The sequence below is a fragment of the Charadrius vociferus genome, unplaced genomic scaffold, assembly GCF_000708025.1.
Source record: "Charadrius vociferus isolate BGI_N301 unplaced genomic scaffold, ASM70802v2 scaffold355, whole genome shotgun sequence".
In the NCBI taxonomy this organism is placed as follows: Eukaryota; Metazoa; Chordata; class Aves; order Charadriiformes; family Charadriidae; genus Charadrius; species Charadrius vociferus.
Genome location: NW_009648451.1, coordinates 786,250 through 814,159, shown reverse-complemented (window position 1 = coordinate 814,159; position 27,910 = coordinate 786,250). Strand labels below are relative to the sequence as shown.

Genomic DNA, 27,910 nt, shown 5'->3' with positions numbered 1-27,910 from the left:
ACGGCCGGGCCCGGCTGCCTGCCCACGCATGGCAGGTCTCAGTAGCCTTTGAAGTTGTGCAAATTGAAACAGCTGCTATTTCATCACAGTTCCTCTCTACTTCTTGGAAGGAATTGAGAAGTCTGAAATGGTCAGGCAGCTCTGCCCCCTCCACTTTTCCCCTCACAGAAAAACCTCTCCCAGCAGCTCCTGCTCCTCACAGCAGCTCTACCTGCCTAGCTCCACCAGCCCAAAGGCAGGAGGATTTGCTGATTACTCTCTCTAAACACAATTGACTTCTCCCCCATGTTAGCTTTTGCACACAGAAACATCCATTTATCCTGCTGACGACTGCTCAGGACGCCCCAAAAGGCAAAGAGTAGCAGTAGCTTAGCTGTGGGCAGGCCTTGTTTTCCCTCCCACCTCATTTCTTACCCGATGGTGGCTCTTGCCTGGGAGCCACTGCATCTATCAAAGAAGAGTTGAAAACAATAAATGAATTGATCAAATTGCAAAATGGCAGGACAGGCACCTATACCAAAATTTTCCTTAATGTCTTCAGGAAGACCCAAGTGCCACAGCATCATGTGCTTCAGCAGTTGTTCCATGTTATAATGTCTGTGTTTAAAATTATCCCATACTTGAAAGGTACAATGTGAATATTAAGTACATTTTTATTCAAATTCACTAGAACTGAGAAAGTAAATAATTGTAAATAACCCAGAAAATGACAACTAAGAGGTAAGTGACGGGGCAGGTATTTATAGCAAAAGCAGATCTACAGTAACTGACAATTCATAGATCAATTCCTCAGCAGTCCAGCCTGCAGGGCAATTGAGCACATGCCTCCAAAAAGGAGCTGAAACAGGGGAGAAACACCAGTCTTGGCTCAACTGCCCAAGAATCAGTGTTGAGAAGGAATTTCCAGAAGAATTATTTCATTTTACCAAAACCACTCAGTATGTTCTAAAATTGCCATATACCATATAATTTTAAAATTGTTGCAAAACTATGGTTTGCAATTAAAAGAGCGGAGAAGCCAGAAAGTTCGTTTTGCCATTCTTTCTGTGTTCAAAGGTGAATAATTTCTCACTTTTGTAAAGCATCCTGAGAGTTAAGCACAAAAGAGATTGTACAAAATGCAAGCTTGGTCAAAATTGACAGCATACTTGGCACTGTCTGAAGTGGTCAGAGAAGCATAAAAATCTAATGGTCTGATTCTACAGTGACCTGGAATTCGCTTAATTTGCATGATCAATCCCCCTAACATCTTCAGCAAGAAGGCTGCAATCAAAAAGAAAGATTTCTGGTCCATCTTTTGTGGCAACATAAAAACCAAATGCAACTCCGCCACCCAGAGATGCAAATCCATACTGGGGCTTACACAAAGCTATCGCAGAGAGATCTCCATCTAGCACCATGAATCGTGGTGGGTTTTTTCCCCCAAGGAAAACAAGTACAACATCCATCTATTTTATTTTAATCTTTATTATAAGCAATTTTGTAGTTTCCAGAATGGGATTACTACATACTACATAATAAAAACAAAATCCTCAGCTGAATCAGTTTTAGCGTTTACTAGATTAAATCAGAACCAGCAAAGCAAGTATTTTTTTGAGGATTTAGTCTATTGCAAGAAAAACGGCTTTACAAACTTGTAATAGAATTAAAGATACCCATTTGATCACATATACATAAGCAGCTGATGGCACTCTGGACAGAAATATACGAGGAACTTCTTTGCACACAAAGGGATTTTTAAAAGTATGTTTCTTTCACATGCATACAAAATCATTTTGCTTTCAATACTGAGCAAATTTCTTAGACACATAAACAAGGACTTCTAAGAGACAAAATCCCACATATGACTTAGGATGTGGGTGGCCATGGACACAAGGATGTAATAATACAATTTACACAGCATTCCTATACATTACTTGAGCTTCTTATATACATACTTAGAAGACACTTTTGTACATGAGATGCCACCTTTGCAATTGAAATGGTATCTCCCCTGAAAGGCTGCATTATTTCCAGTGTTTGTGTAAAAGATAAAACAAGTTTCAAAAGGCAGCACCACTTGGCTTGCAGAGTCAAGGATCCACTGAGCTGCAGTTATAGTGAAGGCAGTAGGGTAATTATGCCGGCCTCTCTGTGTTTACAAAGTCCCAGCAGGGAAGGTTGAGATGTGACCCTTGAAGTCTACAGGTCACCTCTACAAAATATGGCTTTGGCAAGAAGAATTGATTTTAACAGATCCATGGCTAAAGCCACACACTTTTGCTCTTTAGCTGTATCATTAAGCTACTTAAGCCAAGTATCTGGTTCTGTCTTTTGGGAAGAAGTTTGGCTTTTACACAACCTTTTCAGTATGGTTAAGTTATTTATCAGTGGTGGGGCTGGGTTCAGCACACACACACATGACCTGTGAAACTCTTCTTTAATGTATATGCACAGTGCAGAGATGACAGAGGACCCCGCTAGGCTTCTCCTGTGAGCATCGGGTGCCAAGCCTGCTGTGAGATTAGGTCAGGCTTCCACTTTCTTTTAGGCACAACAGTGTCAAAAGAAGGGCTGGGGTTTTGCTCCTTGTTTCTCTGCACCATACTTTGTTTTACTAGAAAACAGTAGCTGGGGAATGCTCAGAGCAGCATGCAGGTGGTCCCTTTTAAGACCCGGCACAGTGTTTAGACAAACGCTACCTGGATGTCAGCAACACCAAACACACATACTACTAGCTGCATCCGTGGGTTACACACACCCATACTCATACCAAACCACCTGCTGATCCTCCCTGGAGGTCCGGAGACCCAGGAGTGCTGTTGGAGCTGCTTCCTCTCATGGGCTCCTCGGCAGTTCCAGTGCTGCCTTCTGGCAGCCTACCCTGGCACTTGGTAAGTAGGACATCACCCTGACCTTGCCCTAGGGAAATATTTCCCTCAATTTTGCTAGAAATAGGTCTGACAGGGGCCACTGTGGCCACCTCCCCAGTACGAGGTGCTGGCTTGCATTTGACTTTAGAGGGAGCTTGTGATGGGGGTGAGTAGTGCTGCCCAGGGTTCACACGTTCCTGTTGCTGCACATTCAGATTGCTGGTGGATGCAGCTGGTGAGGCAGAGAACTGACAGAAAGAGAGTGGCCTCATCCTTCGGTGGGGCCAGGGAAAGGTGCCTTGTGCCAAGCTGCTGACAGTGGGAAATGATACCTTTCAATGAACTTGCCACCTCTGCAGACTGTGGCCTCTCTCTTAAGGTTGCCTGGGAGCTTGTTGGCACAGAAGCCCATCATGGTTGAACTGACAGAATCCTTGCCCCCATGCAGGTCTGCTGCTGCCTTCTGAGGGCTCTCCTGCCTGTATGTCTCCAGGCTGATGGCTCTGAGGAAGTCTGCAGAGGTTAAGCTAAATGCCCTGCTCAGTGATGTGCTCCTCCTGCTCGTGGTTCTATGCTGCTGAGACTGTGCCATCTGCTGCATCCCACTGGTGGACTGGTGCTGTGGCATGTGAAGAAGCTTAAGGGACCCCTGGGAGTTTGCCAGAGGCTCAGGTTTGACTTGTCTGAGGTTTGGCTTCATGTAATTTCCAGGCTTAGCTGTTCTTCCTTCCTCGTTGGTGACGGCCTTCTTTTACATTTGGAGCAACAAGACTACCGGGCATCTTAGCAGCCTCCTTTCTGGATGGCTAAACCAGCAGGTAGGTTCCCAGTAGCTGCAGGCTCATTTGCTTTGCTAAAATCTCTGTTACTGGAGGTGTCCTGATGTGAGAAAATATATATATGCCACATTGATGACAACGCTTTTTGTTTAAAGAATCATGCAGACGTTTGTGTTCAGATACTCTTCTTTCCCACTTAATTCAGCCCAAACACAACCATAGATTTTATATTTAAAGTGGGGAACAGAAGATAGAAATGTATAAATCCAAACCAAGGAGTAACATGCTCATCATAATTAGATCATGCCAGGTTTGTTTGCCAGATTGATTGTTGTAAATTTTAAAAGTTTAATTTCACTTGCAATCCGGGCAACGGCTCTTTTGCTTCCTTTCACATCAGCCACTGCCACTGTAACATAAATATATTAATAACATCAGCCGTTGGTATCAGCAGACATCAGTGATGGTCTGTCACCTCCAAGAATACAGTTCCTTTGGATAACACTCTACTGTATTTTCAGGGATATAACAGGAGAGAATACCTTGGGGAGATGTGCCAGCATTACAAGAAAGTTCCATTGCTTCTCCATTGATTCCCCTCACCTCTAACAGTCAATACATTATATAAGTTAAAAGCTGCATGTACAATGCAATGAAATGTACAAAAAATCATTACAAAAATGGAAATACGATTGCTTGCCCACAACTAACTTGCAAATTTCAAGTCAGACAATTAAGCTGTCAGTAAAAGAAAATATACAATGAATATTTCATGGGGATGTTCCGTGCAATCCAAAAATGGTGATGTTTGATCAGCTGCCATTGGACTATTAGTATAAGGCATGCTCAGAATAGTTAAGGCACATGCTGTCTTCATGAAAAACATGCTGTAACAAGCTCATGGAATTTATTTCTTTACTTTTCCCTGGGGATTATGTTAAAGCTTAATACATTCACTTCACTAGGGTTCCAAACCTTTCTTCCAGTCACAAAACTCGTTTGCTAGAAGTGAACACCACCAATGGTAGTAGTGCAGCGGGAAGATATCTATGCTTAACTAAATGTTAAAGTGTTAGGGTTATTTTTAACTTCACTTTAATCTGCTGTTATGCACATTAACACTACAGAATGACTAGTCCTCCAAAAACATGCATGTTTCTGAACAAGTACTGGAAATACTTTATGAGCAATTAATGCAAGTGATCTGGCAGCCTTTAAAATAACAGCTAAGAGTTACAGTATGCTTTGATAGGTATTAATATGTTAGCAAAAGCTGTTATAAGTTGGGAGCTGTTGCCTTCCTAGCAAGAACAACGGATATTCTGGGGATATACAGTGAAGTAGATCTCCTGTTTCCCCTGCCTGTTCTGTGCCTCACGCTGTCATGACATAAACGACTGAGGATTGATTTGAGTGACTGTGAAGGTTCCTGATGGAGGGAAGGACATGGAGAGTAGCAAGAGGGATACACTGCATCAGCTTCTAACAGAAATTGGTGCAATGAAATCATTGCACTCTCATTTAAATTGCGCTGACACTGAAAAGGAACAAGGATGACAGAAAGAATGAAAATGGAGACACAGTCAGGTAGTTACAGGTGAAAAAAAATAATCAATTTTTAAACACCTCTTAAAGCTAAGAATTCTATTTAGGATAATGAGGGAATAGGAAGTATATTTAAATATTGCTCTGAAAATTCAAGAACCAGAATTTACTGATGCCGTAAAATGGTACAGGTCTGTTGATTTTAATACCGTTACCAAGGCATTCATGAAATGAAACATCTGTTCACTTACACTATCAATGAATTGTTCTTAAGATATTAACATGCTCAATACTGCACCACCTCACTACTGTACTGTCTGATCAGTAAAAGACAAATGCCGTCTAGAAAACAAACACTTTATTTCTGACAAAGCACTTCAGCGTGCGACATATTCTTGCAGTTATTGAATCAACAGCACCGTGCCAGTCAGCACACAAATGCACAGCATGATGAAAGCATCGAGATCTTCTTCCGGCAAGAAAAAGATTCAAACGCACTGATGGTATTTTCAGATTAGGAGATGGTTTTAACAACTGCATATTTTAAACTTCAATTGAAAACTAGGTTAGTTTTCATTTCTAACTACTGATTTAGCAGCTGAAAATTACACAGAGAACTTATCAGTTCACAAACAAAATACTTGGAGCTGAGAACTGATGATATAATACAAAACCTTGACCACAAGTGTTTGATATTAAAAAGCCCCAGCAGTCCAATACATAGTACTTGCAGTTAATTATCTGCCTGACTTGCCCTTAGCTGATACACCTAAATAAATTAGCAGAGTGCTGTGTGAAACTTAATCTTGCCTTAGTTGTTGGAACTCTTTCATTCATTTTGCAGGATTCGATAGTTCTCTGCAAGTTCTACACATATGAACAAGGATCTTCTCGTCTTTCCTTGCTTCCCTATGCCCTCGTCACCCTGAATCAGCCAGCTTTGAACATTTTTTTGACATCTGAGATGGGCTATCTAGCTCTATTTAGTTACACTTGGTGGAGACAGCCTGTTGCTCTCTTCCAAGAACTCTTCCAAAGTTACAGTCACACTGCCAGGTGAGGCAGACCTTTGCCTTCCTGCGTAAGACTGGGATGGAGTACTCTTCTGAGGTATATCATAAGAGATGAAACCAGTCCTGTGGGAGGAGGACTCATGCCTGCTGCTAGAGCTTAAGATGACAGAAGCAGAGTGAAAGGGATGGGTGTCTCAGAGAAAGGCTGGTGCCTGTCTGCTTGGCACCATATCTTCACTGCTGAGGCTCTCAGTTCTACCATGGATATGATCTAAGGAACCTGAGGAGAAGCATAAATATTACTAAAGACACTGTTCTTCCCTCATTTCAGTAGATTTCTCACTGAGGTAGGAACTTTATCATCCAGGGCCACTTCCACACAGGCTAAGTGGCATTTTTGACCTTACTTTCTTCTCCCACAGAACTCAAGGCAGTCAGAACTTTGAAAAATCAGGACTAGTAAATGTCTTACAGTCTTTGAGCCCCTGTGTTAAATGAGCACAACTACTTGTCCAAAGAATTGGAATAACACAGATAATAAGGGGGCCTCTTTACCATCTCTGTGCCACTAGAAGATCTCCCAGCCTTAGCTGTGTGTGATCTAAGAGCCAGAACCTGCCAGTGGGAAAGCAGAAGTAGATTTTTCTACAGTGTCAGGTTGTCTGGCATCCTTCAAGGATGCACAATTTCAGCAAAAGCAAATCTCCAGAACACACTGATTCTGTACACAAGCTGTGTACAGAGCAAGAACAGCAGAGACCTGTTGATACTTCCCACAATATGATGCCAGTCAGACTGAAGCAAAACTAGACTGCCTGCCTTAAAAGCCACCCCTTGCCAGAATCAATCTTAGAAAAATACTTCTTGCCAGCAATTTTGATTCCCAAGACAGCCATGTCCAGATTGCACAAGCATTACAATTTCAAAACAACAGTCTTCAAATTTAATTGGAAGGAAAATGGCATTTTGCACACAGTTTCATGGAATTTCACTTCCTGTTTGTCAGAATTCAGCTGTAAAAGCTTTACCTTTCAAACTGAGAGGTGAACTACTGCTGGAAGCATTTCTACTGCTCTCTAAACTGTTTGGCCTGAACATGGAAAGCCAGAAAACAAGCATTGAACAAACAGATCTTAAGTTCCTCTGATTCTCTAAGAGACTTGGCTACAGTCTGCCTTCTGAAAATAGGACCTGTGCAACTAAGTCACTTTGAAAACATTAATAACGTAATATACACAGGATGCCAAAGCCTGGACAGAGTAGAAACCATTTTCATTTTTCGGGTCAAGTTGTTCAGGATGCATCTTGTTTTTCTCACTTATTTTTTCCACAAAGAAATATGTTCTGGGTTTTGCTGTTACAGCAACTATAAACAAAGTAATGTGAATACTGAAGTTCAACAATAAGTTGCTGTCTCTGTCTCAGTTTTGTTCTTTGGAAGGAGCTGGTAACCAGCCTGCAAATTAAGTCCTCCACAAATCTCTAAGCAGGTAGTGCTGCTGCACCAGTGTTCCCACTGTGCACACACCCTGCCATGCTATTCCCCCCCCCGCCCCCTTCCCCACCCCCCCCAATTTTTTTTTTGTTATTGTTTCTCTCCCTTAGGGAAGGAATTAAACACTGTTCAGAAAAATCAGCAACAGATCTGTAGGACATGCATTAAATGGTCTGTTGCTGGGACAAGGCAAATCGTCTCAATGTCAGCATTGGTTTTGAAAATCTGTTTTTGGAAAATGTCAATTAGAAGCTTCTCAATAGAAAAACAGAAGCACATTCCCCAAATGGTGTTGCGTTACAACATCTCATGTTAATTTAACTAAAATTCTCCAGGACGATTCACGTGGATGCAATGAAACAAATCCTAATGTAGAGGTTTAGTGCATTCGTATACGCTATAGGATTACCATGCTGTCCAGTACTTGCAAACTCCACCTCAAAGGACTGTTCACATAGATTATCTTCTGAATTATAGCCTGAAGAGAACACAAAAGGCAATATTAAACACTGGAAGGTTAATCCTTCAGGTCAGTCTCCAATGCATTCTAGCCGTGTAGAAGACCAAGGTGATCAAGAGGGTTTTATAGAGCCAACACTGGAAGAGCAGCCATCTTCTAACCACTGCTGTGAATCATTGGGCAGGGAACCACAGGAGAACTGGCATCCAAATGTGGTCTGTCAAGTTGATAACATTACAAGAGTAAGGAAATGCTGTATCTGATCAATTAAACCAGATAAAAGTAGGAATGACAATACTAGTGCTCCGCTTCTGTACTTGAATGCCACTAGAACCCATGTTTCACCCAAGCAGGAACTGCGAGGTAGCCTGACTTGTAATAACAGATGGTGTATCAAATGCACCACACACCTTTTGGTCCTCTCTGGAGCCTGGAGATGAGGGTGGAAGTGTGGAGATGAACAGCTGAGGTCGAGTAATTCCTGGGACCTTGCTCCACACAGCAGTGTTTTGTCACAGAGTCTGCTGAGATTTCGACATTATCATTGCTGCCTCCATGATGGGAATTCCTCTTTTGACTTGGGTGCATTAGCACTGAGAGAGAGAGAGGTAAATAAACATGAGTCAATGAAAAATAACATTGGGAGTTTTGTACTTGCCCATACAAACATGACAAGCACGCACAAAGAAACTGCACATCAGAGGTGCCAGTTTTGCAAGCTTTTCCATAAACAATTCAGTATTGGATAGGAAATTTCTGCCACCAGTTTTTCAATCATGTGTGCTTTCTGTAAAGTGTGGGAGTGACAAGGGCTGCTTAGTGCCAGTGGGAGGGTTGATATTATATATGCAACAATTACCATGAAAGGAGGAAGAATAGGAGCAAAGACATGAATGCAGAAAAGATAAGTGAGGTATGAAATTCCCATAACATTATTCCTTTCAGGTACATTTTATAAGCACTTACTTCAGTAATAAAATAGCATAAGGGAAGAGTGACAGAAGTCACGCTCTTATTCAAAGAGAAATAATGCTGATTTGGAAATTACCTAAGCATGATCTGCATACTAAGCTAATTGCTTTCAGGTTTAGATCTTTGCTTTTTTAAGAGCTCAGTCTCTACAAGGTTAAAACTCTGCTGCTTTTATGATGCCCTGGTGCAATGAATTTTAAGTGGAATTCCTGGGATCTTAGCATGAGAACAACAAAAACTACCTGCTAGAATATTGTTTAGATTCAGAAAGCTGAAGACATCCTTCCTAGTGATGAGCTAGGTTAATTCATTTCTCGTAATGTGAATTTAATGCTTTAGGGCACATATAAAATAGAACAAGATTTAAAGAATTTACTACAGGAAACACCATTAATGAAATGCAAATTCTAGTTTTCTATATATTTCTATGGAATACTTGCTTAACTAAGAGTAACTAAATGGTGAAACACAGCAGAGTGCAGTGGTCAAAATAAACAACTTACAGAGGAAACAGACAGACAGTTGGTTCAAAGCACAGAGCAGCAGCAAAGCTGTATTAGAGAAGTGGACCAAGTTACGGTCATCTTAGATGACTCCTGGAAGCTGACTTCAGAAACAATGTTTTCTCCTACAGTCTGCGTGGGCTCTGTAGCACAGGGCTGGCACTTTCTCTCAGAATTGAAGTTTATGGCACGCCTGTAGGGGCAATTACTGGCTAAAGCTTGCCATGCAAATCTGTATTTCAAATTGATTTCATAGATGCACTTAACACCCTCCATAGATGCCAGAATTATTAATGGCCCTGGAGACAAACATTCTCTACAAATCCCAAAATGGGCAGCACCAGGCCACTGTGCCAGTGTCCTTGGCTGTGCTGCAGAGGGACCACTTCTCAGAATGAGAGGGGAGATGAGACCTTTTGGCCTCTCTGCTGAGCTCCCCGGAGCGTATTGCCCATGCTACATACATTTCTCTAACACAGGCGGGGCGCTGGACCCACACATTCATTTCAGAAGCCACCAGGTCATGACGCTCAGGCAGTAAGAATTCTGGGCAATGGATGAAGGTTATTCCCAATCTTAGGAGAACAAATCTACTTTCTTCTTCCAAAAAAAATTGTCAAAACTGAAGCAGCAGAAACTGAAACTTTAGCTCAATTCAAGATGAATTTTCATAGCTGGAAGTGTGAAACCTTGCTAAACAGCAGGTTTGAATGCAAACGTCAAGACACTTTGCAGAGAATAATTTTCCCAGTAGCTTCCACTCTACATTCAAAGCTAGACTATTTAAAAGCGAAGATGTTAAAAAAACTGTCATTTTTAGCATTTAGTGGCATAGAATATTGGAAAAATCTCCAGGATTTGAGACTACTTATATATTATATTTTTATTTTAGTAGGACTACCACATTGTAGAAAGCATAGCAACAGCAAATCACTGGACACGATGCAAGTACGTGATTGCAAGAAAATATTGAAGTGCATAGCAACTTCCCTTACTTATAACAGGCACCACAGCCAATATACATTCCCAAACTGTATGCCATGAGGTCCCCTAAAGATGTGCTGCATTGAAGAAATAATCCAGTGTGCAATAGTGATTAATCTTCTACAGAAATACTTAAGTCCATGTTCACTAATATGGGCTTGTATTTAAAGTATTGTAAAGCCATGCTGAGTGTTTCTATCAAAGTGTGTGTTCTTTTAAGGAACAGGGGCTCTTTTTTTGGTTTAAAATATTTGTCATAAATAAATGAAGATAAATGCTATAGAGAAGGTGTTAGAAATCTCCCACTTCCAGGAAAGAAAGAGGCTCATTAGGAGAGGATGAGATGTCAGAAGAAGACCAGAATTGAAACTGATTAGAGAGAGTGATGATTCGATGGAGATTTTGCTTCTCAAAAAGGCAATCTTCTTATGCTGCACAGCTAAATTGTCATCACTCAGGTGTTCCAAAACCAAGAAAATAAGTAAAAAAACCCTTGTAAATAAAATTTCACGCATCTTAAGACAGATTAAAGACTATACAACCAGTAAAAACACAAAAGACTAAACAAAGACTAACTTATATATTTCAAGGACTTCAAGGTCACATAGATAATAACACTTAGTATCTGACTCAAATTAACACATAGATTAACACATACACATAAAATACAAGAAATTAGTTAGATCACCCAAAACATTTTTACTTAATAAAGTAAAATCAAATAGGTGTGCATGTTACTTGGTGATAACATACTCAAATTTCCTAGATGTCTTCTGGGCTTTAATACTGATGCTCATCATTGCAGCACAAGTATTTTCATAGAACATTAAAAAGAATGAAGCCCCAGAGACTTTCTGCTACCTCTGGCACTCCATGAGGGCTTAATTCTGTGGAAACCCAAGCCCAAATTCCCACATGGAACTTCAAATGCAGGTTTGACATTTAACATCTCCTGGAATCACACAGATGATCCGAAACGTGCATTTTTATTTTAAGTGAATCAATGACCACGAAGAGTTAGAATGGGGAAAGGGAAATATAAAACCCAAACAAAAACTTCAGCCAGACAGACACTTGCAGTAGTTTATAACAACAGTTCTACCCTCCTCAGCTGTTCCCTTTCTGTTTCCCACACTCCTCAGTGGGAAGATAGGAATCCGTGATCAGTGGCATGAAGTCTAGTTGGAGGCCTGTAACCAGTGGTGTCCCCCAGGGGTCGATACTTGATCCAATTTTGTTTAATATATTCATTAATGACCTAGATGAGGGGACTGAATGTATCCTCAGCAAGTTTGCTGATGATACCAAACTGGGAGGGGTGGCTGACTATCCAGAGGGCCGCGCTGCCATCCAGCGTGACCTGGACAGGCTGGAGAGCTGGGCAGAGAGGAACCTAATGAGGTTCAACATAAGCAAGTGCAGGGTCCTGCACCTGGGGAGGAAGAATGCTAGGCAGCAGTATAGGTTAGGGGTGGACCTGCTGGGAAGTAACTCTGAGGAGAAGGATTTGGGGGTCCTGGTAGATAGTAAATTGTCAATGAGCCAGCAGTGTGCCCTTGCCACCAAAAAGCCCAATGGAATCCTGGGCTGCATAGGGAAGAGTGTGTCCAGTAGGTCGAGGGAGGTCATTCTACCCCTCTACTCAGCACTGGTGAGGCCACAACTGGAATACTGTGTCCAATTTTGGGCTCCCCAGTTCAAGAGGGACAGGGAACTGCTGGAGAGAGTCCAGCGAAGGGCAACCAAGATGATTGAGGGATTGGAGCATCTCCCTTATGAGGAAAGGCTGAGAGAGCTGGGACTCTTTAGCCTGGAGAAGAGAAGGCTGAGGGGAGACCTTAGTATTACTTACAAATATCTAAAGGGTGGGTTGAAGGAGGATGGGGCCAGACTCTTCTCGGTGGTTCCCAGTGACAGGACAAGGGGCAATGGGCACAAGTTGGAACATAGGAAGTTCTGTTCCAACACACAGAAAAACTTCTTCACAGTTAAGGTGACAGAGCCCTGTCACAGGCTGCCCAGGGAGGTTGTGGAGTCTCCTTCTCTGGAGATTTTCAAAACCCGCCTGGATGCAGTCCTGAGTAATGTGCTCTAGGCAATCCTGCTTTAGCAGGGGAGTTGGACTAGATGATCTCTAGAGGTCCCTTCCAACTCTGAAAATTCTGTGATTCTGTGAATTATTATTTAAGGATTAATTTCAAAACTGTTTCTTGAAAAGTATTCCTGGAGGACAACTATCTAGATACAAAAGCTGACAGAAGTGTTCTCAATAGAATAAGCAAAGCTTGGGATACGTACTACCTTTAATAAAGATGACGGAGTATTTATTTCAAGGAGCTTTCTTTTAAATTTCCCATAATTAGGAACACCTGATTTACTGTATAAACTAACTAAACAGAAAAAGAAATCATTCCTTCTTCCTTAAGTTTGCCTTAAAGCATTCAAAAAAACCATTTCATCAATTTACATTAAGAAATTCTGAGTTTGATTCAAAGTCGAACCACGGTACCACCCTCAAAAATAATTAGATAACAATAAATGAGCATTTTGTTATTTCTTTTGCAAGTGCGCCATCTCCTGGCAGTGGCTGTAAGACAAACTATTACCCATTTCACGAAGTTGCTAATGAACCATAATATTATATGGTCCAACTTTAAACTGCTTTGTTACAAAACTCCAGTAAATTAAGTATTTCCACCAACTTATTTAGAAACATGCAATACATTCAGGCAAACCAAGAAACTATACACAAAAGCTGAAGGGAGAAGAAGTAGATAAAAGGAACGAACCAAACAAAAAACAAAACAAAACAACCCCCCCATCTTTTAGTTTACTCAGCTCTTTAGTTTAGGGGGTTGTGCTTACTAAAACTTTTAGTTTACTAAAGAAAGTGATATGAAACATAATGTGATGAAGCATTAACATACCCTATATTTTAAATATTTTTAAAATTTTTTTTAAATCTTTAAAAAAAATACTGTTCAGCCTATGAATTTAGGCTGGGCATTCCTTTGAATGGAGGTTTGAATAACCTCCAGGGTTCTCTTACTCTTCCATAGAGTTTGACCCCTGGGAGGTATTATCCTGAGCTTCTTGTTGATGTTTCAGTTTTGGGGAGGCAGATGGAGAGTTTACTGTCTCTGGGGATTCAGAATGCCATGGAGGGCTTTCTGCTGCTGGTTTCAACCGCTCCCTTGTAGTCTCCTTCTTTGGCTTGATTAGTTTGACTAAGGCTCTGGCTCCAATCCAGTGGTTTTTCCTGATAAAGCAGGTTTTGTGAATGGGATTCATAAAACACTATAAGAAATACTCCCTGAAGGCGTTTACAGCTGTGCTAAAGCCATCAAGCCATCCGACATTCTTGCTTGTTTACTGTCATGAATTGGTTGCAAAGATGCAGCATGAATTTCACAGAGCTTGATATCCATTTCTCTCCCAAAGTCAAAATTATTTTACAGAAATATTTCTTCGGCATGAGAAATGTGAGAAAGACAACCATTCCCTCTGCTGCAAATCTAAACTACACATACAGACCTACATAAGACACTTTAACAGTGTGAAAAGCTCTACTACAGGAACAGACTGAGAAGGAAAGACAAGAAAACGGCTTTAAGGATGAGCCCTTCTCTTTGCTAAAGCTATCAGTCAGAACTACATCTGGTGGAATTAGTTTGGCTAGTTTTTATTATTCTTAATACATTTTAAGTCCTTTCTCTCTGATGGACTGCTTATCCCATTTGAAAGAGCAACTCTGGAAGCTCCTACTGCTGCTTAGTCACCATATTGGGGGTCCCTCCCCCCTGCTAGGGACAAGATGATATTCATCAGGGTAAATTACTGCTGTTTCAGATTCCAGTATTCAAACAGAGGGCCCCACATGAGGTACTGTGCTCTACATTAACACAACCTGCTGTAACACAACTTGCTGCTTCAGACAATGGCTTGTGGAGTGAGAATGAAGAGACAACTGGAGATGACAATGTCTCTTATTTCAGATGAAATTTCTGTTGTCTTTCAGTTATGGAGAGCCCTTTCTCACCCTCACAAATCTGTACAACAATAGCAGAACTGAACCCATATAGGACTTACTTTTCTGGAGTAGGATCATAAAACTTGTGCTGATCCATTATCTTCTCTTCAAGTGTTTCCTTGTGTCTCCTTAAGGCATTCAATTTATCCCTGCAAGGGGGAAAAGCACATTCTGAACCATCTGTATGAAATTAAGCATAATCAAAAAATTGAAGACCAAAAGCCACCAAGAAAGGAAAGAGACTGAAATATCTTCCTATTGCATAACCTTCAGAGTTCTACTGAGCTCACTCACTGTCTGTTTACAGGGCAAATGCAAAAGCCTACCAAACTTGCTGATGGTTGATTTTTGTGCCATAAGAATGAAAGATGAAAGAACAGCAGTAGATTGGTGCTAGATTACTGACTATAACTCAGGCAGAGTTTGTTTTGTGGGTGTTAAGATTAATTTTGTTTTTTTTAAAATTTGTTTCCTGATTGGTCAGTCATTCACAGATCACTGACAATTTCTCAAGGGTTAAAATCTTTACATTATTTGAACTTCTTGTCTACGTGATAACTGAATATTTTATTCCTGTTCTGCCTACTTTGTTGTAACTAGAGAATAATGTTTGCTCTTTTTGAGAATACTTTGGTCTCCTGCAAGCAGTGTCAAAGCACTTTCAACAGTGCCATGTAATCTTACTATTTTTTTTACTCATTATTTTATTAACCTGCACAGTGGATGTTAGCAAATCTTTTTTCATTCAAGTAATAGGTCTAATGTACCTCCATCACAGAACTGTCAGACACCTGAATAAATATGCTTAGAGTGCATTTGAACTGTATTCAGCCAGTTTCAGCAAACAATTTGTAACATTTTAACCATATAATCCCATACTGAAATAAAACTCAGTCAGTAACTCCCACATCATCCTGAGGTGCTTAGACTAAAGTTCTTGGGATTAAGAACACTTTTCTCCCTTCTTTCATACCTATAAAAGAAATTCACTGCAGTGAGAACAAGATTCTTTGTAAATGTACAATATGTTTAAACAGGGTATCATCTCAAGCATGTCAGCCTGTACATGGGGGACGCAGAGATGTATGTTGACACTTGATCCTTAAAGCCAACATAGAATCATCGAACCAGAGAATGGTGTAGGTCGGAAGGGACCTTAAAGATCATCTAGTTCCAGTCCCCCCACCATGGCCAGGGACACCTCCCACTAGACTGAGTTATTCAAAGCCCCATCCAACCTGGCCTTCAACACCTCCAGGGTGGAGGCATCCACAACTTCTCTGGGCAACCTGTTCCAGTGTCTCACTACCCTCAGAGTAAAGAATTTCTTCCTAATATCTATTTTAAAACTACCCTCTTTCAGTTTAAAAATGTTAGCCTTTGTCCTATCACTACATTCCCTGATAAAGAGTCCTTCTCCATCTTTCCTGTAGGTCCCCTTCAAGATACTGGAAGGCTGCTATAAGGTCTCCCTGGAGACCTTATAGACCTCTTCTCCAGGCTGAACAACCCCAACTCTCTCAGCCTGTCTTCATAGGGGAGGTGCTCCAGCCCTCTGATCATCTTTGTGGCTCCCCTCTGGGTTCACTCCAACATCAAAGGAAGTATTTCTTATAACACAAGTGACAAAAACTAGAGGAATATGAATATTTGCTATTCTTTAGGATCTAAATATAAAATGACTCTCATAAGACTAAATTTTTATTGCAACTATTGCAGCTATTTTCCAACCTCTTCAGAAACCTTTGAGAAGTACCACTGGGGTTAGCATTCCATCTTTTATAACTAAGTTTTCCACATGGGTTCATCTATATTATTTGAAAAAAATCTGTGCTTGTCCAGATGCCTCCTGAACATCCCTTTGCAGTAAGGCAATGTGAAGAAATTTTGTGGCTTCTTCCCATTTCATATATTTCCTCCTAAACATCCCCTTTTCTAGCCGAACATCAAGTAGACCTATCATTCCCCTGCCTGTCCTACTCTTGATAGATGATTTGTATTCTATGTTTGTCTAGATGACTTTTTTAGGTTTCACAATTCAAATCTCTAGTTTCTTACTGTTTCTGTTCTTCATGATCCTGCACTTTGTTCTCCATGTTCTGCTCCAGTAACATCTGATTCTGCTGGCTAAGCATCTGAATCTGACTCAGGACATGATGGCTTTGTTCTTACAGATTTCCTTTTAGATGGGACAGCAGCTATTAAACAAGATAGATTAATCTCTCCTCTGCATCTGGCTTCCCTGGAAGTGTACCATAATCAAGCTAACACAATAGCATAGCAACCTAGGATACAAATCAATAAACTTCAAAGTATATCAGGGTGTTATTATGACCACATAGCTTGACCTTCTATATATAGTGTGCCAAAAAACCTGACCCAATGAATGTTGGCACTCTAACAGGAACCCAACACTATACCTACCTATAGCTGTTCACCTCACAGTGATTATCCAGCTTGGTCAGAGACATATCCATGGACTGGTGCTGTTCTTTCAGCACATCGTAGTGAGCCTGCCAATGATGCAGCTCCAGCAGAGAGTTGTTCAGGGAAGTTTCCAGCTCTTTAGTGTGTGAATGCAGCCCTTCATACTTTGCCTTTAGTTGGCTGTGCAAGAAATTCATCCTAAACACAAAGAAGCCAGCAGGCTTATGAAGGACACTTCATAGAAAGCACCTCGCGTTCAAAGAGCCCACCATCAGTGTGCAGCAGTCACTAAATCAAACATTAAGTTCCAAAGACTAACTCCTAAATACATTTTTATTCTAAGCATATAATAAAATCTTATTAAGAAAGTAGTAATAGCATTATAAAATATTTCAAATCGAAAAAAGAACTGAAAGGAAAATAGATGAAACATAAACCTGCTATTTCCTTAATGTGTAAGAAACACACCACAAGCTTATTTTGAATGAGCAAAAGTCCCAGGATCAGACCATGTTTGAAGCACCAAATAACAGTATTTGTTGACAGTGTACACGAAGCTGATAATCTGAAATAAGTTAAACAAAATGATGAAATTAACAAGACTGAGATTGAGAAAAATTAACAGACACATTAATGAAGGTATTCTGGAGTTACAGTTAGCACAATACAGGAAAACAACTGTGTATCTTGCATAATTGACTTTTTAATGATGAATACAATAATTTAGCAAGGGAACCATACCTGTCCAGTTGCTCTCTCAGCTTCTGATTTTCCCCAATGGTTATTGCATTTGATCTCCACTCTTGCTGCAGAACCTCTCTCTCAGTTTTTAAAACTATTTCCAACTCTTCCAATTCTGCTTAGTGTTTCATTAAGCTCTTGTATCTGCAAAAAGACCAGTAGCATACTCTCAGCTTTCATTGAAACATTTTTCCTCCTCTAGTTTAAGACTTTTAATAGGTAATACCACAATGACCAGAAAGGATTTTTTTCCCTGCCTGCTTAGTTTCATACACATTTGTGTGGTTAAACATGTACCAAGGCTGAAGAATTCCACACTATGCATGGAAAGTCAGCTTAGTCTATAAGTCAACAGGGAGACCTTTAGAAAAAAATTGCATTTTTTAAGCAAACTGGAATGCAATTGCAAGAACATTATTTCAATCCTAGATTCTTGTGAGAAACACTCACTCACGGATAAAAATGTAAAGAGGACAATTTCTTCAAAGCAAAGATAAAAAATTATTCAAGAACAAAATAAACAAGTCAGCTGAGTCGGGTGCGTCTCAAAAAAAGCACACTTAATTACAAAACTTCAAGTATTTATACCCTCCCCCGATTGCCCAGGATCTGTCCCCTTTTCCCATTGGTTTGGTACTTTAGGGCACACATTCTTTCATGACCGGTTAGTCTATCACAAACTCAATTCACCTTTTTCTCCTTTTAAGGAGTTATTTTTCTAAGTTACATAGCCCTGCTTGTGTCGTTGGCATCCAAAATGGCTGTACATAGATAGCCCTGCTCGTGTTGTCAGCATACAAAATGAATGAAGCAAAACAATCCCTAAGTTCATCTCTCACATTCTGACCATTTGAGAAAAAGCATGCAAGTCTCCAGGGTGAGTGGAAACTGCACCATGAAACTGGACAACCCCATTCACAAATAATCATCAGTGGCAGCTTTCAAAAACCTGATAAAAAGCAGAAAACAGCAGCCAAAAACCAACAAGAAAGCAGTGGAATGAGCAAGTTTATTAGTTAACAACCTAATGCATATTAGTTTATATGCATAGGTAATGATCTCCTGCATAGGTAATGATCTCCTGCATATTCCAGACAGATGATGCGGCTACTATCAGTGAGTTGACAGCAAAACACCTTTAAGCAGGGGCTGACCCACCTGCTTGAGTGGCTCCACTTGTTCCCTAGTGAGAAACCCAAGAGCAACACCAGTGTCCACGTCCAGGCTTCCACTGTTGCTTGGTTTATACAATTTGTGCATAAATCATTCAGGGTGGGCAGATAGGCAAAGACAGAGGGCAGATGCCATAAACTGTTTCTTTAATCTTGACAAATAACAGAGGTATGGAACAACTCCCCCGATACTTGGCATAGGCATGGATTAGGCAGGCTCAGCCTCCCTGGGATGCTACACTGCCTGCATGCAGAAAACGTTGCAAAGAACAAGGTGGCTTGAGAGCACTTTGCAAAACAGCAAGCTGTTCTCAGAATGTGTATTTTTTTTCCTCTGGTGGCCTCTGTCAGGGTCTGTGCCCATACACACACCCCCACCCACCCCCCCAAGAAAAAGCCACTGGGGACACTGTTGCACTGAATGACAGAAGTCATCAGCACATTTTTCTGTGACCGTGATAAAAAGATATTGTCCCAAAATAGCCCTGGGCAGATACACCTGTGCCAGTCACGGAGAAACATCCTTTTAATCAATTTTAAAACAGCAGCTGGGTGGAAAACACAGCATTGCTTGAAAAAGCTAGAGAGAACAACCATCATCTCTCTGCGACACTCACCCCAGTGCAGATGAATGCAGAGCAGAAATAGTCTGCAGTCATGAAAATTTCAAAACAAAAACAAAAGCAGCAGACAGCACCAAATACACTGACTCCTGCCAACTTGTTTTTCTTTCAGGCTACCATTCCCTTCATACCAGGGTGAAATTACAGCCTATCCCAAATTCCAGGCCATTGAAGGGACACACAGAAAAGGACCTGTCTCCCAGGCAAAAGTTGCATTTTGCTATTCATTCCCAGCAACAGCAGTGGAGTCCATTAACCTTATTCATTTGGTTTCTTCCTCCATTCACCTCCAGAACATTTCAATTCAATGTCTGTACAACAAATGGAAGAACCTGAAAGCAGAGGAAGGTTTCACATCCAGCTCCAAGAAGGATTTAAGAGAGACTGTGTGCCAATCCAGAGCCTGAGAAGACAAACTCCGCAGTCACTCCCTGGGCAGAGGTTACCATGGCTGCCTCTGCAGAAACTGTGCTGTGAATTCTTTGTCCGTTTCTGTATGATACGGCTACTCCATTCATTTTTATTCGAGCCCTCTATTTTTTAAAGAGGTCTGCTCAGAGGGAAGCAGTATACTGGTCCAGTTTTACCAGCTTGGCCAAGCTCCACAAGCTGCCTTTGAGCATGAGAACCCCTGAGGTAGACTGCAGCTGCTCCCCCAGATATAAGTGAAAGGTGAGAAAGAAGAGACTGCAGGAAGGCAAGTGGTTCTGTATCTCTGGAGCTCTAATGAAATCCCCAGCTTCCCAGGGAGATGCCGGGGCAACACAGGGACACACAGAGAGCTGGCAGTTCGCACCAGGGCGGCTGAGGAGGCAGGGGCAGGGCCATGAGCAATGGCAGCCACCCCTACTCCCCTAAAAGGCAGCCCTAGGGAGCGCGGCCACTGGGATGGGCAAACAGCAGTTCATGCAGGAAGGGTGCAGAAAGCTCTGCCAGCTCAAGAGGGGAGTTCAGCTGGTGAGAGGGAGCTTAGCCATGGTCTCTACCCAGCAGAAAGCTACGTATGTCCCCTGCACGTGCCAGAGTAGATGTAGCCACACAGAGCTCCCATGGAAACATGCACCTACCCAGGCCTCAGGCTGCAGGGAGTGCCACAACCTTAAACTGCTAAGGGACAGTAGTAGGGAAGACAGTTGTGTGAAGTGTGACCGGGTGTATGATCTGCTCAGCCTGGTGGCAGAGCTAAGAGAGGAAGCAGAAAGGCTAAGGAGCATCAGGGAGTGCAAGAAAGAAATAGACTGGTGGAATCATGCTCTGAGCTCCCTGAGAAAGAAACAGGGACAGACACCAGAAAAAAAAACAAGAAAAAAAGCAATCCTGTAACCTCCCCCTGCCAGGCTGAAGGCCTGTGGCCAAATGGACAGATGTGAATGGAGGCAAGTCTGTGCCAGCAGCGCAAGGGAACACCCTCCTTGCCCACCTCACCTACCCAGGTGCCTCTGTACAATAGGTATGAGGCTCTGGATGTGGAAGGCCGGTCAATGGATGATGAGGATGACAAGTTCAAGTACAAGTACAAGTTCAAGTACACCAGAGGAGTTGCCAGGACCAGAAAGGCCTACCCCCCATACAACGACCACCTCCACAAAGAAGAAAAGATGGGTTACAGTTGTAGGCAACTCCATTGTGAGGGGAACAGAGGGTCCAATATGGTGGGCAGACCCTCTTAGGGAAGTCTATTGCCTCCCTGGGGCCCAGGTCAGGGACATCACTAGGATGGGAACCATTAATCAGTCTGAGAGAGATCTGATAAGCAGGAGCAGTGGCTGTGTATTCACATACAGATCATTTAGTTGACAACCAAATAGCTGTCCTGTCACACAGCCCGGTGTGTATTTTAATCAAAAGAGCTTTATTTCTGTATTTTATAAAAATCTGCAGCACATTGTATTGGCGGCTCCTTAGTCTTTGGGAAAGAAAAGTTTAATGCCAGTTTGTAGTGCACCCTCAAAAATCACCATTGAGTTGCTCTAAACCCAACTCATGGTCTTGCACAGAAACTGACCCTAAACACAGACATTTTGAGGAAAATCATTGGATCGTATAAGAAAAGTTTTGAGGGGTACGCAGAGTGGCATTTATGTAGTAGTATATTATATATATTGTTCGATACAAGCCCAGTTGTCAGAAAATGACAGTGACTAGAGACTAAACAATAAACAGATAACTGATTTCACCATTCAATTGAATGGCCTGAAGCAAAAGCCTTAGACTGTGAGAACTAGAAGAAAATAAATAATACAACACTATCTCATAGCTAGCTAAATACGGCTTCCTTCAGAGAGCCTCCTTTGTCATAAGGTTGATGTCTCACGCAATCTTCAATGAGTTGTTTCTCAAGATACATACTACTCACACATAGGCAATTACCTAGGTGACTTGCAGACCTTCTGTATGACTAGAAAACATACCCCACACAACTGAACTGGGAGAATCTTTTTAAGGCTGCATGTTATTATAGCATAGATCCTTAAATATAGTAAAGACATTTAAGCTACTTCTGACAAAGCATCCCCAAGCCCATGTTTGCTAAGTATCATCAGAGTCATCTGTGCTCTGCCATCTGTGGTTTCGACCTGTCTGAGGTCTAAACTCTACAACTTTGTAAATATTTTCGTCTAAACACCTAATGATAGCAAGAATTATCAGATACTTCTTCAGGGGAACAAGTTACTCAGTAGTCTCTGTAATTGGAGGCCAACCTTTAACGTTAAGATTGTAACACGGGCACATTCCAGCTACCCTACACCCCTGAGTAGTGAGCGTATCTCTCACCCAGACCTTTGTGCTCCAGACCCAGGTTTTTGTGTAACGTTTTCAGGCAGCTGTGCTGGTTTATTAGCATTTGATATTCTGTGGACTGTGGTTCATGCAGTGAAGCAAGGTGTTCATGGTCCTGAAGCAATGACTCATATTCAGCTGTTCCTGTTTCTGCAGTTTTTCATTCTCCTTGGCTGTCTGCTGATTTTGGAGTAAAGGATTCTGGGCCATCATTGAAGCACTGTGGGAGTTAAGGGTTGAATTTTCTACCTCAAGTTTGTCAAATAAAAAGCATGCATTACTTATTTACACCTACTGGTACGTAGAACACGTAGTAGCAGCTTATATCTGTGTAGAGTTGTCATGCTATAGGCTGAACTGGCCACTGGGGATGTGGGGCATGGCTTTGTGTATGCCCTCAGCCATGACCCTGGGTCTATAAGCTAAGAAGTTAATCAAGAATGCATCCATTGCTTTGTAGACTGAAGGCATTTATGGACAATTTGATATCGTTTTGGTATTGCTGGTAGTATGCACCATAAAAAGCCATGCTATCAGCAGTCTTAAAAGTATTAGGATAACCTCCAAACTGATACAACACTGTTTTACTAGCAGAAGCTCTTGAGCCTGAAGACCAAGACGAGCTGGAATACTTGCAACTCAACTGCATCTCTGGCAATCATGTAGAAAGCCAAAGTTACACAATGTTTGTGTACGAGAAATGAAAACTTAAGTTCACCTAAACTCAACAGTATTAACTGCATCACTGGGTCTGGGGACAGCCTTTGTAACAAGTCTGGTTTCAGTAGATATGTAGTGCACTGATTGTATATGTTGCTTATATACTTTAGTTGCGGGTGAGAAATAAGAAAACCAAAAAAAATCCTGTGACCATGCAAAAGGAACAGCTTGAAATGGGAAATCCCCATCAAAAAAATTGGAGCTAATCCAATGTTGTCCTTTAAAACTGTTCTCTTTCTCAAGCTAAGTTTATTTTTTCAAAATTAAAGTAACGTTTAAGAGTATATCTGTTTCCACCAGCAACTTTGACATTTTTTCTGAAAGTGTGAAAATTGTAATTGGAACCCATTGCTAAAATGTCTCCTGGGAAGTGACTTGTGCCCTCTTCTCATTTCTTCCGAGCTCTTTCACAGGCATGGCATTAATAGAAAAAAAAAGCAAAGATCTTTTACTCCAGACATGCAGCTTCTGGAATAACAACACATCTGGGGTTTTCTGTATTGATTTAAAAAATTTCTAAACAACTACTTTCTTAATGAAGATAGCTACCAGACATCAGCTACAGAGACAATTTCCTTCCAAGCCTGGAGAAACTCAGACCTCCAACTAAGTGCCACCTTATGGTCCTCATCTTTACATCACTACATTGGCCTTTCAATACAAACATTTTCATATTAGCTGTCATCTTCTCCACACTACTATAATCAAATCCAGTCTTCTTGGACAGAGGTGAAACTCTGTCCTGACCTGGAGATGGCTGTCTACGTCTGCAGCTCCACCTGGGCAGGGACCAAGTGAGAGGCACCGCTGATATGCCTCTGCATTCACTAGAGCCTGGGTGGAGAATCTGCCCTTCCCAGACACTCACCAGGGAATTGGTACTGCAGAACTGAACATGCCAGACATAGAGAAGCCAGAGCTCTGTCTGCAGTGGGAGGTGCCCCCTGGGAAATCTCCGACTGTGCCTCCAGCATCACCCTTGGGAAACACCTCTTTGGAAGCAACGTCCTCTCGCAGTGGCACAGCAGGAACAGAGATCCTGCCATGGACAGGCCCCATCCCACCACCAGGATATACACCACCACCCACCCAGCGGTGTCATGGAGGCACCAAGAGTACACCAATGACCACAAGCTCAGAGGCAGCACCAAGGGAGCCCACTCCACCTCACGGGATGGGATCTCAAGGAGCAAAGCGTCCACAGGTCACGTCATCCCTTTTTATACATGGTAAGAGTTTGAGGGGGCTTCTGTCTGAGTTGTAAAGGGAGCCCCTGGGAGCCCAGTCCTCCCCAGAAGGTCTATGGTTTGTGGCGATGGGTTTTGGCTGCCCTGGGCAGCTGTGAGTGGCTGAGCTGGAGTGGGGCCGAAGGGTGGGGCTGGTTGGCGGGCGTGCCTGTGATGCGCTCTAGCGCCTGTGACATCACAGGGGACGTGTCACAATGGGGGCTGCTATAAAAGGCGCCATCAGGCAGTGCTGGCCCAGTATGGCCCGGGACAGAAGTGAGTGCGCAGGTGGGGGGAGGCTGGGCTGGACCAGGGCCGGGGCAGAATCGCGGGCCCCGGGGGGTGGGCCCCTCCCCTACCTGCCCCCCCCTCCCTGCGGCTCCCGGCCCCACTGTCCCCACCGCCAGCTCCCTCCCTCCCTCCTAGCCCCACCTGAACCCCTTCTCTCTCTCCTCCTGCAGGCCATGGCAACCACAGTGTTCCTCACCTTGCTTGTGCAAAGCATCATCCAGATCCCGCACATGGTGGGTGATGAGCTCGATGAGGCCACGCGCGAGCGCATGAAGCAGCGTGAGCAGCAGCTGAGCTGGCAGATGACTCGGCTGCTGCAGGAGATGGAGCAGAAGACCCAGCAGCACAGCGTCTTTGCCCGGGGAGCCCTGCTCTTCTCTGCCTTGCAGCAGTGGCAGGTCTGGGCCATTGCTGGAGTTGTGGTCGTGCTCTTTGGGCTCTGCTGGTGGCTGAGGAAAAGGAGCCGTCAGCCAGACAGCTGCACCGAGGAGGGCAGTTCCAGAAAGAAGGACAAGCAAGAAGAAAAACCCAGTGTTGCACTGGATGTGCACAGAATTTCAACCAAGCCCCTCCTGGATCTATCAGAAGCGTTCCCAATGGTGGAGGAGCTGGTGGATGAACTTCTCTGTATGTGCCGAAAACTTTCCGGGAACAGTTTTGTGCCGCAAGTGCAGCCAGCCATCGGGGTGGGCAGCTTCTTTGAAGGGTCGAGTCCCCATGAGCTTCATGCTGTCTACCACCTGCTCGTGCCCCTGAAGCCCCCCCGTGGGCATGCATTCCACCTGGAGCTGGGCACCATGGGGGAGATGCCAGCAACTGACTCCTGCGTCCGCGTGGAACTGGAGTGCACCTGCACAAATGAGGAGCTCAGGGAGAACATGCTGTGCTTCCTACACCACCCCAAGGAGGAGCTGAGGAGAAATCAGGGTGCCAGCCTCCTAGGCACCCTCTGCACCGGCCCCTACCTCGACATGGAAAAAACCACTCGCTGGTTCCAGATATTGGTAAGAGCAGCCTGGGTGATTTTGCCTCAGTCGAGACACTGCCGTCTGACAGTGCTGCCCTCCATGCGCTCCTGCAAGCTCCGGCTCACAGATGCTTCCGATAATACCGTCCTGATTCGGATGAAGTTTGGGGTGCAGCAAGGTGACTTTGAGACCTTCCTGAGCATCGAGTAGGCAGAGGCCAGTGTTCCCAGCAGCAGGACGTGGCCAGAGAGATATACACTACGGCAGAGGGGCAGCAGGCCTGAAGACACTCCCCAGTGAGCTGGTGCCACGGAACTGAGCCCACTGGACACGGAGAACACAACACGCTGCTCAGTCAGTCGGCAGTGGGAACTGTTGCCGCACCTTTCCTCCACAGCAAAAGCACACTCTGCAGAGCGGGACTCGATGCAGCTGAAGAGGCTGCTGCAAGGAGCCTTGCAACAGAGCCTCCCGTTACCACCTGGACAGTGACCATCTTCCCTCTTGGAGAAAGTCCCTTCCCTCTGGGAGCTTTTCCCCTGTACAAAGATGTCAATACATCACTTGTTTGAACAAGGGCTGTGTCCGAGAGTGGCCGTGCATCGCTTTCTTGGGGAAGGCGGGCACAGGGTGGCGGCTGCTCGGCTGCCCGGGAGTCAGGGAGCGTTTTGCAGAAGAGCTAGTGCAGGGGGCTCTGGCTTCATGATTCACCAGGCTTTGGCTTCCCAGGTGTTGTGGGGTAATCCACAAACTGCACTTTTAGATTACTCTGGTGTCTGAATTTGTGAAAATATTTACTTTGTAGCCAGCTATGGTGTATGGGTTTCAAGGTCTCCATGTTTTCTTGCTTGCCAGGTGCAGAGATGAGGAGGAGCAAGATCTGAGCACTTGACCCAAGCTGGCCAACAGCATTATTTCATACCAGCAAGATCACATTCATTATAAATTAGCAAGTTTGCTGCAAAGTTCTGTCTCTCCCCTGATGGCTGCCATCCTGAGAACTTCGTGCCCTGGCGCGGGACCCCTGAGGCCTTCCCTTTCTCCTGAAGCCGTAGCGCTCGCGGTGTCCGACATTTGCTGTCCACTGCTGGGAGGGCACAGCTGCCTACTGATAGAATTGGCTGAGTATAATCTTTGCATATTCTGTATTGATATCGGGATGACTATTGGTTCTTTAGTGCTATTCATGTTAATTATCTAATCTTACTCAATTAAATCTGTTTATATTTCAGCTCCCGGGTTTCCTTGTTTTTCCCGATTTCCTTTCCCAGGTGGGGAGGGGTCATCGAGTGACAGAATGATTGTCTAAACGACAATAAATTGTTATGGGTCTCCCAAACCACAACAGCTGGTCACAAGAGAGAGGAGATCAGCACCTCTCCTTCTGCTGCCCGCCTTGAGGAAGTGGTAGACTGCCATGAGGTCACCCCTCAGCCTTCTCTTCTCCAAGCTGAACAAGCCAAGTGACCTCTGCACCTCCTCCTAGTTGTGCTGGTTTCAGGTGAAACAGAACCTGTTTTCGGTTCAGTAATTTTACTTTGCAGTTAAGCCTCTTCTACCTAACTGAAAGTAACAGCATATTTTCCAGACAGTGTTGGCTTCTAGCAGAGATAAGGCCTGGTGTTTAGAGTGAATACCAAGGGAAGGTACGCAGAGGCTCTTGCTTCTACTTATTGGTATAACACCCCAGTCCAGCTAACTTTGTTATTCCCCCGTTGGAGGGTCAGAAGCAGAAGAGCGAAGAGGGGTCCCACCTGCGGGGAGGAGCAGGCCGCACAGGTGACCCAAAGCTGACCAACGGGGTATTCCCTCAGTCATGAAAACCTAACTTCTTTTTCTGCAAACCGTGTTTTTTACAGTGACAAGCATTGCTGTGTTATCCCTGCTGTCACTGATCCAGGGCCACTTGTCCTCCAGGGGGCCCTGCACGACTTGTGGTGTATTTGCCTCCGCGTTCTGAAAGGGAACGACGCTTAGGTAGCCGTTTACGGGCGGTTTATGTACTTAGGGGGCCGTTTTCGGCGGTTTTGTCCTTAACGGCTTTTAAAAGCACCAAGGGCACACGCCCAACCCGGGGCTGGCACCCACGATCCGGGGATTCATAGTGCCATGGTCTACCGAGAGAGCTAGCCGGCCGCCCTGTTCACGTGTGTTCTGCTGTTTGTAAAGCATAATTTCGGCCGATGTCATCACGGTGCCGTGTGGTGGCGCTCTGAGCCCCCTTTTTCCGTCGTTGGGAGCCGTTGGGATTTGCGCCTAGCTCTTGGCCGTCGCTGATTGGCTGGTGTGTGAGCCAATGGGAGGGCTTCTTGTTTGGCTGTGGGGGCG

The 27,910-nt window shown here is 43.5% G+C and overlaps 1 pseudogene; it reads right to left on the bottom strand.

The window, feature by feature from the left end:
• Positions 1-2,730: 2,730 nt before the first annotated feature.
• On the bottom strand, positions 2,731-23,994 carry LOC104286956 (annotated as a pseudogene).
• Positions 23,995-27,910: the final 3,916 nt, after the last annotated feature.